This window comes from Pinus tabuliformis, chromosome X (genome assembly GCF_031772625.1).
Source record: "Pinus tabuliformis cultivar Carrire ecotype Pingquan chromosome X, CPIR1, whole genome shotgun sequence".
NCBI classification, from domain to species: domain Eukaryota; kingdom Viridiplantae; phylum Streptophyta; class Pinopsida; order Pinales; family Pinaceae; genus Pinus; species Pinus tabuliformis.
In genome coordinates, this window is record NC_142308.1 from 1,303,892,270 (window position 1) to 1,303,910,259 (window position 17,990).

Here is a 17,990-nt window from a genome sequence, read left to right on the forward strand (position 1 = left end):
TGCCAGTTGTGTGAATCACAAGAAGAAACTATGGAACACCTTATCGACCTCTGCCCATTCACCTCCACCTTGTGGAATTGAGTGGCTTTAATCTTCATACAAACTGACAGGGACATTGGTAGCATCAACAGGACATTGAGGAATTGGAGGAGAAATTTCTCTAAAAATGAAATAATCAACAAAGCTTGGGCTTTGGTTCCAGGCTTTCTAATCTGGGATGTCTGGAAAGAGCGCAACAATAGGATCTTCAAGAACAAGATTGGTACATCCCAGAGCATCATGACCTAGATTATAAGACAACTCAAAGAGACTGTAGGAACCCTTATAAAAAACCCCCCTAAGAACCAACCTCAAGATCAGGATGTGCAAATACTTCTGCATTTGGGCCTACAGGGGCTCTTCCCCCAGGGCATAAGCAAGACTGTAAGTCATATAACAGTTGATAAGGACTTCTGGCAACCTCCCCCCCATGGTTTTATGAAATGCAATATAGATGGAGCCTCAAAAGGAAACCCTGGCATGGCTGGTTATGGAGGAGTAATAAGAGATGAATAGGGTTTCATAAAAGCCATCTTTCACAGTCATTTGGGGAAGGCCACAAATAATATGGTAGAGCTCATGGCCCTTGAGAAATGCCTAGAAATCTTAAGAGACTCCAATTTACATAACTCCATAATTGAAGCTGATTCTGAACTGATAATTAATTCGGTCAAAAAAATTTGCAATGGCTCAGCACTAGACAAAGTGTCGAAACACTGGAGGTTACTGCAAGTCTATCAACTTATTCAATCCCGCCTGTGCACAATGAGAACCCTTAGTTTCATTCATGTGTGATGAACATCCAACAAATTAGCGAATATTTTGGCAAATGAAGGCATACTCTGTTCCAAAAGCAATAAAAGATATGACTGGATAGGGACTCCCCAAGGACTACTGCGGGAAGAGTGTCACAGATAGACGACTTTAGATAGGGAATACTATCAAAGCAGGGGAAATAAGCAGGGTGAAGCTTGATGAAAATAGAGGAGTTTTGATCTACACGGGGAAGAAGTACGAGCAGGATGAAGTTTTACTCTGGTCTTCAGGTGGGAAAATGCACCTGGAACACTAAAATCCTATGGTTTCTGGGCGGGAAACTACTCACAGGACTAATCTTTGAATGTATTAGAAATACATTAAATATGGCCCTTCAATGTTTTGTGATGAGTGCTTATTTAAAGAGTGGACGGGTTGATGAAATCGTAGTAATCTAATGATTTTCACGCGGCAAACAGCAAGATTTTTAACCTTCCAAACAGACCCGAAATGCAATTGGGTGATGTCTTTATTATGTTTCGGGTCCAAAGGTGCAGTTAAGTTTTGTGCACGTTGAACAACCCTTTCGAGATCGCATGAATCTGGTGGATTTCAGGTAGATAAACAGCCCAGAGGTTATCTCCCAAGTTAGACCCGAAATGGTCGCTAAAGTTGGTACATTCTTTTTTCGGGTCCGTGTTTATGGTTAAAGGGTGAGCATGACGGACACCCGATATAGCCTCTGGACCGCTTGATCTTTGTAGAACGAACAAACAGTCATGGAGTGTTCTGGATCCACGAAGGTAAAGTTGAAAGGTTTTGTGGGCCCTTAGCTCAGATTGTGGGTCCACGGCCCGGGTATAAAGGCTTTGTGGGGCTCGACATTCATGTGGGCAACAACTCCTTTATATGTATATTATGTAACCTTTTTCATAGAGTTGAATAGAAGGACCTAATCTTACTTGAGCAAAAAAAAGAAGTTATTAAAGAGGTCAATCTTAATCTCCATAATGTCTACACCATCGACTTTGGCTTGATTAATTTACTCAAGTGCCTCTTCCACTGAATGTGATATTACTGAGAATTTCACATTTAGTTCCCCATAAAAATGAGACAACAAGATACATGAACATGATATTTCTTGCACGGGTATGATTTGTCATTTTCTATCTAGCTTTTGGACAACTACAATCTTCCTAACTTTCTCAATGTAAGCTTTCTCAAAGCTAATACAAGCTTAGAAATATGTGGCCCTTGTCTCCGAGTGGGAACTCTTAAGTAATGAGAGGTCACCATCTTAAAGCAAACCAAAATGTGTTTTGGATTACATAGGCAATAAGTGGCTCAAGTGCACAATGTTGTGCATTAATCCTGTCAAGGAACTCCTGCCTGTAGGTGGATTTCGACCTACATCTTTGTTTTGAGACACATTTTACCTCTTCATTTTATAAATGGATTCCATGTGGTAGATATCCAGACCTTGGAAATGCAAGATATGAGATAGGGACAAGCTCACCTTCTCACCTCAGAGTGAACGGTCCCCTTGAAACCTTAATCCATAAATGAGGTATTTATAGCCCATTCCCTTCCCAACACAAATAATTTGTGGAACTACTTCCATGTTTTCTATCTTGTATAATGATCTTTTCTCACTTATGGCTAAAAGTCCTATGTTTTCTATGTATTTCTAAGTGCAACTACTCTACAATAATATTCAAGATTGGTAAAATGACTTTTGATTTGATGTAACTTGCACACAAAATCAACTTACAACGCAATAGTAGTTAGGGATCTCAATTGGAGGACCTTTATCTTATGTACCAAAAGAGTATTCAAGAAATGAATTTTCCTCCATCCAACAAGAGTGACGAATGTTTTGAATGGCTCGTTGCTTGGGTTCATTACATGTAATTGGATTTATGACAATTGTTTACTAGATAGGAGGAATGTTTTGATGCCAATCAACCATTGCATGAAGTTTTAACAATATCATTGTAATTATTTCTAGGCTTGAAATGTGCAACCACTTGCCACATCTAAGCAAGGTGTTGCTCCTTTGTCCTCATATTATTAAGGACATTCATATTTAGTATTCTGGTAATATGGTTGCGAGTATACAACCATGAATACAACCCCTCCTTAAAGAGCTCTAAGATAATAAAATAAAAAATAAAAATAAATAAATAAAGGTCTCAATTATATGGGTGTAGTTTATTCATAGAGAAAAATTAAGCATTATTTCACCTTTAATGTGAAAGGGATCCAACATAATTTGTATCAAAATTTCATAGGACAATTGCATTAAAAAACTTCCATCAAATGTGCAATCATCGAATGAGGCTAATCCTCAACAATAATCATATCAACCTCCTCCAGGAACCATGAAACACCATCATCAATCTATGCAACATGTAATATCAAGGAGTCATAACACCTAGACATCATCAAGGAAATCCACCAATGAGGTTAGTCAAGACCACTAAAAACCATCAACAATTCCAATACCATAATAAAACATGTCTCACATAGTCAATTAGAATAGGCTAACAATTTCAATAATGTAACATAAGATAAGTAATGATGATAAATACTTATCTCAAAACAAAATTTTTAGTTTGAGACAACAACTCTCCACCCAACCGTAGATAATTTTCAACGAGGTCTCTCTTGTATATGTCACCCCCAAGCTAGATTATAGGGCTTGAGAAGGATGTTCAAGGAAAAAAAAATTCAGTTGAACTAGGGATTGCAAAGGTCTAATCTACCTCCACTTTGCAGTTATAAAAATAGCTTCAATGACATGCTATACCAAGGGATCCAGAGGTCTACTACCTCCACCTTGGCAAGTTTCCATCAGTGCTCCTAATCTTCAATCAAAATATTATTTCCTCCATGTGTTGTAGGAAAATGCAGGGTTCCCTCTGTATACCATTTCTTTCAGTTGTTTTGTGTGTAAGGTTTCCTTTATACACCCCCCCCCTTCTTTTACACCTGCGTTGTTATTCACACTTACTCCATATATATTACATATGATCATTGTCTCCTCAGTCCCTATCCAAAGTGTGGGGAATGTTTTCCATCATGTGGACAAAATTTCTCCTTCCAACCACAATATCATATACTTAACATTACTTGTCTTCACCATGTGATCACCATTGAGTGCGAACACTATTTGTTCCTATGGTCTTCATGTTCCAAAATCCTTCTAAAGCGGTAACAATGTGCACTTTCCTTCATTTTCACATTTAGGGTCCTCCCACTTTGGGTCGATTCCATCTTTAAAGTAATGAAAACCTAAACTATCAACTGATTTATTTGGTTGACGTATATTATTATAAACCCACTGAAAGTCCTTGATGACCACTTGAAGGCGTGAATATGATGCCACAAACTACCCTAGGTGGCTTCTTATACTTCCCATTGAATTATTAAACCAGAAATTCCATGAAAGATTGAGTGGATGTGTATTCACAAGCTCTATAGGTTGTTTAGTCGCGTTTATTAACTCCACAATTTAACAACAATTGGGCTCAATCTAATCTAGTTGGAAATTATCACCATTCCTAGACGCATTTTTGCAAACATTGCACTAGCCAACAATGCCCATGCATCATGCATCATACGTCAACTTAGATTTGAACTCATCCTTTGAAACCAACCCCCTATCAATCCTCGTATAAACATTTATCCATAAACCATTGCTAAACAAGCCACTAGTGACAGTCACAGACCTTGAAGACTGGGAGGTTCACTTCCAATGTTGTACCAATTCAACCTTTTGCAATGGAACTTAGACGTTTATTAAGGGTGAGGATTGTGAAGGACTATATCAGGAAGATTGTCTTCTTCAAATTTCCTTTGAAATTCTCTAGGAGGCCTCATTTTCTCCCTCAACTTCATGCACTACCGGTGCTACCTTCAACTGATCTAAATTTTTATTCTTCTTTTTTTCTTTAGTGCTATTCGAACTTCCTCACTCCTTTGTATATTTTATTATGTTCGTCCATGTTTAAGTTCCAGCAGACCCCCAACCAATTTTTTTTTTGGTCTTCTACCCGTGTTTCCATTATTCAACTCTATTCCCTCATGGTTACTTTTCCAACTTGTCTAAATCCTCTTGACCAATCAACATTGCTCCATATGTCCATTTATTTTTAGATTTTTTTTTGTTGGTTAGCCTTGTCATCCCTGGTTTGTTTTTGTGTCTTCTTGCCAAGTATTGCAGGCCAATCACCATAATGCCACTTAATGCCTTGCCTCTTTCTTTCCATCTATCAGCCTTCATGGTCATAATAAAAATACCAAAATATATCCCAATTAGAAATCCTCCGTAGCCCTGGAATCTATTTCCCCACACTCATCTCGTGTTTAATATATTTATAATGCTTATAATAATTATAATGGTACCCGGGGCTATTACAAACCCCTCCCCCTTGGAGGAACACTTTCCTTGATGTTTAATGACCATGTATAGTATAAAAATAAACGATTAAAAGACCAACACAACTGATATGGAGCTTTATATATACAAATCCTTTTAGTTTTTATAATGCATCTTATATGCACAATGGCTTACCCAACCACTCAATGAACATTTCTTTATTTATTCATCCATATCCCAAAGACCCTCTTTTTTAATTTTTTGGTGTTTTTGATGTGCTTAATCCAACTTGTATTCGTTCCTCTTCTCTAGAGTGTTTCCTTCCTCCAATGTCCAATGTTTATATCCTTGTGCTCCTTGTTCCTTCAACGAACAATTCTCATCTCATTGTTTCCAGGCACACCCCCAATGTGCTTTTGATTCCTATAAACTATGGTCATTGATCATTTAAAACCAATTTAATTTCCGACCTTCCCTTCTCTACTTCCTATTCCCTCAAGAAATCTAGTCAACCCCCTTCCATGTAGTCACTCATATTCGAGGTTTAGGCATCCCCTTCTCTGCTTCCCAGTCCCTCGGGCAATCCATACCTTGGTAATGTTTCCTTGCATTGGAAGGGTCTCAAACCCCTCAACACTATCATACTCGTCAAAGCATGCTTCAAGGAACTTTGTTAACACCATTGATGTTAGTGTCCCAAAATGGATCTATTCTGATATTTTTGGCATTTATACATTGTTTTTATTCCACCTTATGGTTAGCTTTGTTCATTTGAATTGAACAATCTCATGTCTAGTCTTGCAGCATAGACACACAACTTTCATGGGACTCATCATAAGAAAATGAAATAATTTTAAATCATACCTTATTAGAAGTTTATTCTTGCAGTGAATCTTGGAATTTTACCATAATTCATATCACAACAAGACCATGTTAGTTCATAAATAAATCATGATAATTTAAAATATCACATTAGGTTAGCTCAAAACAAAACTATCATAAATCATGTCCATAATTAAAATTTAGAAATCAATAAGGCATTGGTACTTATCTTGATTTTGATGACTTTCTCTTTTTCCCATACACACATGAGGTCAATCACTTATCTTGGAAAGTAATTGGTGCCTTCTCTTCTCTTCAACCTCATACACACACGGGATCAATTTCCAAACCTGGAAAGCACCCAATGCCTTCTCTGCTCTTCTCTTCGACCACCCACCAATGGTGGACACATGGAATATATATAATCTCATTCGTTATCCCGTGAATAAGGGCACTACCAAACTAGGTAATCACTACCAAACCAGATATTCGTCTGTCAACAAGAAACATGTGTATTCCACACCTCACAGGCCCAGACAATCCCATAACTGTCTATCCTTAAAACAGGCTCAGAAAGTCCCATAACTATCTGTCCTAAACATTCAAACAACACATACACATATATGTGTGGCACTATATAACATACACATAACATGATTCCACGTACACATAGCAAAATACCACGTACATATGACATCGTACAACATATACACATTTACACATGTACTTAGACACATGACACAACACATTACACATTATCACAGAGTCCATAGACCACACTATCTCTATTCATGTGACCCAAGCCATACTCGCTCTTTTGTTTTTTCATGTCCACAATTTAAAAGTCATGTTCAATAGGAGTTCCTTTTTTTCAACAAATTCCTCTTTTATTACCATCCGTAAGTAGTCATATTTCCATTCAAATTGACCCCTAACAACCTTGTTAGACATAATGGGTTTTTTCACACACATACACACACATATTCAACATAAACATGTATACAATACATAAGTACATGTACAAATAATGTCTAGGTTAAGAGAACTCCCTTTTTACCATTTTATCATCCATTATTTTCATGGAATCAACGGCCTACTTGGATGTCATATTACTTTCCAATTAATCATGATCTTAACAGATATTAACTTGTGTCAAATAATTCCAGGGTCTAGATAACCCCATAAGTACAATCAAGCATGCATTAGTTAATGGAATTCTTTTTTGAAAATTCCTCCCTTGCCTATTTCCTTTTCATGTGCTTGTTATCTTGTTCCTACCAATTTTCCCCGTAGTGTTCAATATGAAATTCATGCACTGCCTCTTTCTCAAACATTTGTGGCTTTCTTGCTGTTAGAGCTTAGATTGACCTCAGGCTGAAGGGAGGCAATCCTAAGATAACCACAAACCAAGCTTAACCTAGTAGCTAGCCCTACCAAGTCAGGAGAGGGCTCTCTCCTTGTGAATTTCAGTCAAGATGACTAAATCAAATATGGATTTTAGGCTAGGTATAGTAGCTCCAGAGGATTTGATTAGATTTGTTTTGGGTCGAAACAGTAAGAGAAAGGATGATTTGGACTATGGAATCGATGTCAGTTTCTGTCGGCAAACCTGGGGCAAATTAAGTGCCATGTTCAGCCAAGTGAAGATTGTAAATGTGAGAAGTATAGGGGAGAAAGCCTGCTGCCCTGCAGGCATCAGAAAAAGGATGAATCTACAACAACAACTTTAGATGAAAGAGAATCATGAGGTTGCTCAATAGAGCATCTAGCCAAGGATGAATTCTGCTAAGACAACCATTACAACTAACAGCAAAATCATCATGAAAGGAGCATCATTACGGATGAATTCCTAACATATCACTTAGATAATGCTGTAACAAGGCAGAAAAAACATAATGTGTAAATGAATTACAGGAAAAACATACTAAACATCAGCACCGTGATGAATCCCAGATCCAAAGGGCAAAAGACTGCTTTATTAAAATGATATTCAGGAAAAAAAATTACACAAATCCAAGACAACCTCTCTGCTGCAAAAATCGAACCTCTACACTATGAAATTCATAAAATTTATACATTTATCTCATCCCTGTATTAAGGGAATTGAGCTCAACCATCTTCTTCAAAATAGAATCAGTTACATTAAACTTGGACCGAATTTCTGAAAATAGGTGTTGAAGATGAACTTGTATCTCCTAAACCATAGCACCTGTTACAAAACTGAAAGAGGTTTTTGTAGATAAGATCATGTTGGAGAAAAACATCTTTCAAATTCTGGAAATTCGTTTCTAGTTGCTCAGAATCTGTGCCACAAAATCATCTATAAAACAGAAAATCATTAAAAACTTAAATATGTCAAAATGAGTTGTAAAGATCTAGTCACATATTCAAATTCACGACGCCTGTGAATAAACTGAAAGAGGTTTTTGTTATATGGCTCGTGGCTAACAAAAATTTCCTTGGGTTTTCCAAAATTACTCTCCATCTGTTGTAAAGTGGCACCGCACTAAAATGACTAAAACAATAAAAAAAATATGAAAATTTTGCTTTGTTTTAATGTTGGCTCCAAATATCACTGCATATCTCCCACATAGAAGCACATGTGCATAAACTGAAGGAGGTTTTTGTTATTTGGTATGTGATGGACAAAAACCTCTTTCACTTTTGAAAAATTTCTTACCATTATTTCAGAAACTGATCTTGTACTAAACTTTTCATTGTGTGCAGCAACTGACCTCAAAACATGCATAACCAAGAATCACTCATTCATTTCAATCATATCTTCTGATCCAGAAACCGGTTACGAGAGTGTGATATACCGTTGGAAATATTTTTCTGAGCTTCTTCTGATGGAAATACTTAGGATATGATTTTCACTGAAGATCATGTGCAAAACATCTCTGAAAACCAGACATAGTAAGAGCCCATTTTGATCCCTGGTGACAGGCTGCGAAGACTGGAACTAACACCTACCACTCAACCAACTTATTCCATTGTCCCAAGTATGTAAATCTATATACAACCATAGCATCAATAGGCAATGAAATACTTAAAATAAAAGTTAACATCGCAAAAAGAAAACAAGACCCATAATCACAATCATAAATGAAGGTCGCACTCAAAACAAGATGGCCATGCATATTGACCAATCAATTAATAAGAAACCACAAACTTAAATTTTAAATTCTTAGCTTATCAACATCGAATAAATTAGTCTCAAAATTTTGACTCAATGTCCCGATTCCAACACTCATGGCACTCTCAACCATCATATCATGCATATACATGTGTAATAAATTAGTTTCCTTTCCTTTTTAACTTGTGGGGGTAGTCTCGTTTTAAGTGCTCCTCCCCACAAGACCAATGAAAGATGGGTTTAATTCCCATCTTAATCTCATGTGGTCTTTTCCTTCCATGATCATTTTGTAGTGTTTTATTCTCAAAGATGTACGAAAAGTACCCACTTAAGATTGTGGATGACAAACAATCTCAACAATATATCTCAACAATATAAATGGTTGCTAAACATTGTAGATCTGCAGCAACTGATAGAAACAAAACCTGCCAAAGTCCTGATCTATGCCACAATCATAGTTAAACAACAAAAACAAAGAGTAATAACTCCAATCATCCAATGGAAACCAGAGATGTAAAGAATAATTTTATTATAACACTTGTGAAGAGAACAAATAAATGTTACCAGTCCCCCTCTATGGAATGAGTTCTTGGCTATACTCAAACGTCTTCAGCTTGTGTAGAGTCTTTCTCCTCTATAATGTATAAACCCAACAAAAATATGGTGTGTGACAATGAAAATAATAAAAAATGAATAATGAATGGAAATCCCTTCTATTTATAACAAAATATTGAGTTATCCTCGAATAATGAGCAATAATAAAATATTATTGATCCCATTATTGGAATAACCACTTGGAATATTTTATTATATTTGGTTAGGAGGGAAAAAAGTATTCAAACTTTTATTTAGAAATAATAAATAAATAAATGATTTATTTATCATCTCAATGAATTAATTAAGGAATAATAAGTAAATAAGGATTTATTTAATTATTCCTAAGGGATTTAGTCAAATTTGACAAAGAATAATAATTAATTAGTGATTAATTAATTATTATTAAAGAAAAATAAAATAAATAATGATTTATTTGTTTATTTTTCATGATTGGGTCAAATTTGACAAGGAATAATAATAAAATAATGGTTAAATTAATTCTTCCTAGAATAAAATCAAATAAATAATGATTTATTTAATTATTCTTCGTGGGTTTGAATATAAATTACTACAGTGAAAGAAATTTTAATATGGTAAAATTGGTTTTACATGGTGTACTTCGATCCATCTAGTAAATTAGGCTAGATGATCAATTTTTTGGTGATAACACATCACTTCCATATTCTAAGGGTTGAACCTGGTATTTCAATCCCTGCAAGTGTTCTTGTAGTTCACAATTCCAATCTGTGAGTGCTTGTTGTTGCTCGACAAGTTTCTTTATCTCTTCCTTGCAAATCCTGAGCTCAGTTTCCAATTCCCTGAGTTGAGCCTTCAAATTTCTACTTTTCCATAGGAGCTTCCCCTCTTAGATTCATGTCATGTAATACTGGACATGTTTTCCCCGTCTCTGCCACTGAGTCTTCCCATGTGCTGCCCCAAACAATCAACTATTAATTCATAATGAAAAAAAATACATATACCAATGGTCTTCTTATCAAGTGAACTCAAACATATTGCTTTGTAGCTTTCGCACATCCATAGGATTATTATGTAACAAAAAAATAGCATCTACATAAGTTTACTTTCAAGATTCTGAACACATATGCATATATAACTACATTAGTCACAACTCTCATTATGCAATTGCAAATGTTAGAATTTAATTTGTGATCCATACCAACAAAGTATTCATAGTAAACCTCTTTACCGATATTACTTTTAACATTTGGATAAACCTTTTAAACACTTTAAAAGGATTCATCCTTCTTAATAAGGTCAATAGTCATAGTACCTACAATCTCATAGTTGCCAGTTAGGACACCACATGTCACATTAGCATGGATCGATTCTTAAATTTTCACATTTGTAAAGAGAATGCATCATGAAACCTATAGACCATCTGAAATTAGCATGTAATCCTTTTATTTTAAGGCCATCAACTTTTATTTTCAACTATAAATGATCAACGCACTATCCACATAGTGTAAATGATCAACTATTCAATTTTCAAATAGTGTATCTCTAGAGAAATAAACCATGGGATTCCCCCATCTGATGCATGTAAGCACACACATACATGTACATATCTATATAATCAACAAAACATTATACAGTACAAGCAAAATAAAGATTTCCACAATCATTATGGCACATAATTATTCATGTGCACATATATTATAAGTGTGGAATAGTACACTACTTGTCTAGGAGTGCTAATGCACTACCAAGGTTATCCACTAAATCATGTAGGAAGTTATGCTTATGCCTAAATTTATCAAATGCAATGACAAGGCTCAATAGATTTCCATATTGTTGTAAGCATTTTTGTGGTCCATATTCAATTTCGCAATTAAGACTATAATTAATCATATTCATACTCATCTTTGATACCTAGGAGCTGGAGCTCCACTTCCCTCTAAGGGCTCAAGCTTTGAACCTCCTGGTCAATTAATTTTGTAATAGGGCACTATCTTAATCCTCAAGATTCTAGGGTTAAACCATTAGTTTTCATTCCTTTCGTGATAGAGCCCACTAGGTCCAAGCATTGAACCTCGAAGCTCTAATACCACCTATAACACACCCCCTTATCTACCTCGATTAGAAGAGGTGGTTACCATGCTAACCTGATTCTCAATGTATGGCTGTGAGAATGGGATTTACAAATTTCATTCTATTTTTGTCTGTGTATTTTCATGTGATAGATCTTTTGGAAATAGTTTGTTTGATACTTGCTAGATTCAAAATTCTTGATATAAATGATACTCTCTTCATTTTTTGTTGACAATCATTTTCAAGAGAACATATTAATAACACATTTAAATCCTGAATCATTGGATAGTAATATTGTCAATATCATGTTTCAAACGTATAAGTTAGTTCCTCCAACTAGTGCCATAAAATGGATTCTAGAAACCATTCTTCCCTTAGATGGACCAAATATTTTTCTCTTTTACAACCCAAGATGAATCTTGATGGCAAAATTGTTTAGGGATGGTATGCCTCATAGCTAGAATTGTTTAACACTTGTATGCATTTATCAAACAATAATACAACATACCTTGTGATGTTGGTCTATTAGGTATTTCATATTATTCAACATAGTGTTGTGTGATACACAACACACAAATGATTATACACTCTTTATCTTGTTGAATAGAGGTATAATTGATAGATAAATTCATATTTGTATAACAAGAATACTTATTTGACTATGTGTTGAATACTAAATCAAAGTCACTTAATATAATCTCTCCTTCTTATGCTTGAAATATCACACTTGAAAAGCAATCTAATTGAACCTCGCCCTTGCATGTCAAAGCAATCCAATCCTAATCACAATATGTTACACTAGTATTTACAAATAATTTCATTGGAGGATATATTGAGCATTGGCTAAGATACTTAACAATTTTTAAAAAGAAAGTTACTTGCCATTTTTCAGGCCAGATCTCGCATCATTTCAATAACCTTGGTTAAATAAAATGTGATTGCCTTATTTCTTTTAGTTCCCATTACGTCCAAGTTTCTTCTTTCTTTTGCAAAGAAATAAGAAACAGACTAACCAATTTGATTGGGTCTTTGGATACCCATAAAGGTTACAGCCAAAAATCTAGATAGGGAAACCACCTTTTTGGTGATTAGGTTCACATTGAAGAGACGGAGGACAAGTCGAGGTGACAGTGGTTTGTTCTCTGAGGTTCCTTTGATTTGTCTTGAGAAATATTGTGCATCTCCAACAAGACAAATCAAGTGGTGACATAACCCATAACAGTTTTAGATGCTAGGATAGTCGTCATTTTGACATCAGTCAACCCAGTCTACTGAAGTTTGTTCTTGTTAGAGCTTGCATGGACAACCCATCTCTTTTGTAGTAAATCTTAAGCATAATTTCTCATATTTATAGGTTTTAAAGGAAGGTTTATTAAAAAATTATGATCACTCACCTCGCACTCATCCTATTTCCACGTAACTCTTCACCTACAATGTACTATTGTATAAGTCTAACGGAAGATAGGGTGTACATGTGCAGTTGTGGAAATTTATTTGGTACTTGCATTCTTCTTTCTTCTGTGTGGGCATTTCCATCACTATCTAAGTGTGCTCATTCCACTTTGTTGAAAGGAAATTGTGCCAAATTTTCACAGATCAATTTAATTTGACAATGGGAAGGAACATATAGAACAACCTACAAATTTTAACCAATTCGTCATTTGCAAAAGCAGTAATATACCAACAAATGATCATGGAAATTCTTTTCAAGTACATGATCTATAAGTAATTATGATGGAAAGTTTCCTTTATTTGATAAACATTGCTAAATCAACCTTTGGATTGAAGTTATTTAAGAGGTCAATCTTGATCTCCACAATGTCTGCACCATCAAATTTGGCTTGATGGATTTTCTCTAGTGTCTCTTCCACTGAATGTGATATTACTGAGAATCACACATTTAATTCCCCCTAATAATGAGACAACAAGATACATGAACATGATATTACTTGAATGAGCATGATTTGTCATTTTCTATCTAGCTTTTGGACAACTAAAATCTTCCCAACTTCATCAATGTACTAAGATTTCTTAAAGCTAATGCAATCTTGGCAATATGTGGTCGTTGTCTCTAGGTGGGAACTTGATTAATGAGATATGACCATCACAAAGTAAACCAAAACGTGTTTTGGATTACATAGGAAATAGATGGCTCAAGTGAATAGTGTTGTGTGTTAAGCTTGTCAAGGTACTCTTGCCTGTAGGTGGCTTTCGACCTACATCCTTATTCTGAGACACAATTTACCTATTCATTTTATAAATGGATGCCATGTGGTATATATTCATGCTATGGGAATGAAAGATATGAGACATGCACAAGCTCATCTTCTCATCCAAGAGTGAAAGGCCACCATGAGGCCTTAATACATAAATGAGGGATTTATAGCCCATTCCCTTCCCAACACAAATAATTTGTCGAACTAATTCCATGTTTTCAATCTTGTACAATGATATCTACCCTAATATGGCTGCAAGTCCTATGTTTTCTATTCATTTCTAAGTGCAACTACTCTATGATAATATTCAATATTGGTAAAATGACTTGTACATTTATGTAACCTACATGCAAAACCAACTTGTAATGCAATAGTAGTCTAGGTTCTCAATTGGAGGACCTTTGTCTTATGTATCAGACAAGCATTCAAGAAATGACTCTTCCTCCATCCAAAAAAAAGCCATCAAAAGTGAATTAGGTTGAGAATGGCCTACTACTTAGGTTTGTTACATGTAATTGATTTATGACATAATTGTTTGCTAGCTAGGAGGAATGTTTTTTATGCTAATCAACCATTTCACTAAGGTTTAACAATATCACTGTAATTACTTCTAGGCCTGACATGTGTATCCACTTTCCACATCTACGCAATGTGTTTCTCCTTTGTCCCCGCATTTTTAAGGACATCCAAATTTAGTATGTTGGTAATATCGTTGCTTGTATAAAACCATGAAAACAACCCCTTCTTAAAGCACTCTAGGATAAATTCCTCAAGTCTTGATTATATGGGTGTAGTTGATTCATAAAGCATAATTGAGCATTATTTCACCTTTAATGTGAAAGGGCTCAAACATAATTTGTATTAAAATTTCCTAGGACAATTGCATTAAAAATCTTCTGTCAAATGTGTAATCATCAAATGAGGCTAATCCTCAATAATAATCATATCAACCTCCTCCAGTGTAACACCCTCCTCCCACACTTACCCAAGCTTACTGGTCCACTAGGGTAAATATGTGACAAACATTTACTATGATATCATTCAACTCCCTAAGTGTAGTTAAGGAAGTGGAACCAACGAACCAACACTTTACAGACCTCCCTCAAGTGCTACAAGACCCCTAAGAGCTAATCCACCACTCTAGGTGCCCAACCCCTGAGTTAACCTAGCCTTTCAATGAATTAAACCCTTAGTCTTTCCCATGACATGGGCATCCATGCGAGTGGAACCCTCCAGTGACTCCCACAATGTTTGCAAGGGAGATACTGCAGTCTTTTTCAGGCAATTTTGTGCTAGAGACTACACGATTTAAGCCATTTTTTCAGGGCTAGTCTCCAAACCACTGCCTAGAACTTGATGAGACTTTCCAAGGCAATCAATCACACCAAGACAAAGCCTATAACACAAAACTTGATCAAGGACTTGACCTAACCAAGCCCAACCATGACAAGCATTTCGTCAAACAGATCATGACCATGTAATCTACAGGTCATAACAACATATCTAAGAATAGGGGTCTCATACTTATCTAAGAATCACTAAGAAGCATTGATGTCTTATCACATTAACTAGATTATCATCTATTAGGTCACATATTCATTGTTCATTCATTTACAAATCAAAACATGATGAGATCCATTCGTCATCACTGTCATAAAACATGCTCATAACCAACATAAATAACATGGATATTTCAGCCATAACCACCTCAACCCTCAACCAGTGATTCCACCTAGTCCTAGAGCGTTTGTTCCAACCAAGTCTTCTAGGACTAGTAAGTCAACCCACAGCTGTTGTCGGGCTCCAGAGCGTTTGTCCAACCAAGGCTCTAGGACTAGTAACTCAACCCACCAAGGGATCCAAATCATTTTTCCAACCAAGGCTCCAGGACTAGTAACTCAACCAAAGTTGTTATAGGGCTCCAGATTGTTTGTTCAACCAGGGATCCAAGAACTAATAATTGAACCCATAACCAAAGGAATATGAGAACCAACCAGAAAGAAAAAGAAAAACCCACAACGCCATGGCTATATAGGAAATGCAAGGCTAAGAAAATCCACCGTCAATCTAGGCATTCCTCCATGTCAATGACAAATCATAACCAAGAAACCACATGCATGTCATGCATGCCAAAACTAGCAAGGAAATCATACATGCAACTCGGTACCTACAAAAAAAACTTGATGTACTTGTTGATCCAGATGTCCTCTTGCGCTTTCTTGCTCTTCCTTTGCCTTCTTTCTCTAAAACTCCAAGTATGCCACACTCCTCCAAGAGTGCTCCAAGAAAACTCTAACTGATCCTCAGAAGCGTTTTTATTTATGAGGCTTCTATTTTCTTCATTTTTCCATTATTTTCCTTCATTTTCCTCCTCACATGCAACTTGTGATATTTCACCTTCCTTTTCTCCTATTTTCCTTTATTTTCATAAATAAAATGCCAATTAATGCCTCATGCCTTTCCAAAGCCTTTGTCATTTCCTTTGCCAATTTCCATAGCCATTAATTAATCACAAGTGATCCCCATCACTATGTTTTTTTCCCAACATTCAACTTGGAATACATGTCCCATGACCTTCGTCTTATATTTTTTTACATGAATTTTTACCAGGGTTGTTCCATCCATGAACCATAAAACACCATCATCAATCTGTACAACATGTAATACCAAGGAGTCATATCACCCAAACATCATCGAGGCAATCCACCAAGGAGGCTAGTCAAGACCATAAAAAACCATCAGAAATTCCAACAACATAAGAAGACATGTGTCACACAGTCAATTGGAATACTAATAATTTCAAGAATGTAACATAAAATCAACAATGTTGATAGATACTTATCTCAAAACAAGACTAGGAAATTGAGATCGGGATAACAACTCTCCACCCAATTGTAGACATGTTGCAACCAAGTCTCTCTTGCAGTTGTCATCCCCAAGCCAAATCACAGGTCTTGAGAAGGTTGCTCAAGGAAAAAACCAATCTTCTAGTCGAACTAGGAATTCTAGAGGTCCAATCTACCTCCACCTTTCAGTCATAAAAATGGCTTCAATGATAAGATATACAAGGGGATCCAAAGGTGGCGAGATTCCACCAATGCTCCTACTATTCAACCAAATTATTTTTCCTCTATGTGTTGTAGAAAAATGCATGGTTCCATCTGTATACTAGTGCTTTAAGTTTTTTTTTTTTTTTTTTTTTTGGCTACAAGGCTGCCTTTATACACCCCCTTACACCTGTGCTATTATGCATACTTAATCCAACTCTATTAAATCCGAGCCTTTTCTCCTCAGTCGCTCTCCAACGTGTGGAGAATGCCTTCCATCATGTGGAAAAAATTCTCCTTACAACCATAACATCATACACTCAACATTGCTTGCCTTCACCATGTGATATCCATTGAGTGCAGACACTATTTGTCCCTGTAATCTTCATGTTCCAAAATCCTTCCAAGGCCGTAACAATCCACTTTCATCCATTTTCACATTTAGGGTCCTCCCACTTTGGCTTGATTCCAGTTTTAAAGTAATGAAAACCTGAACTATCAATCAATTTACTTGGTTAAAGTATATTATTATAAACCTACGAGAAGTCCTCAATAGCATTGAAGGTGTGAATAGGATTCCACGAACTACCTCAGGTGGCTGCTTAGACTTTCCAATGCATTATCAAACTAGAAATTCCATGAGCACTTGAGCGGATGTGTATTCACAAGCTCTATACGCTATTCAATCGTGTATATTGACTGCATAATTTTAACAACAATTGGCCTTGATTTACTCTGGTTTCCAATTATCACCATGCCCAAACACAACTTGCAAACATCGTAGTAGCCAAAAATCTTCATCCACGATACATCAACTTAGATTTGAACTCGTCCTTTGAAACCAACCCACTATCGATCCTAGTATAAACATTTAGCCATAAAACATTGCTAAACAAGCCACTGGCGACAGTCACAAGTCTTGAATACTAGGAGGTTCACTTCCAATA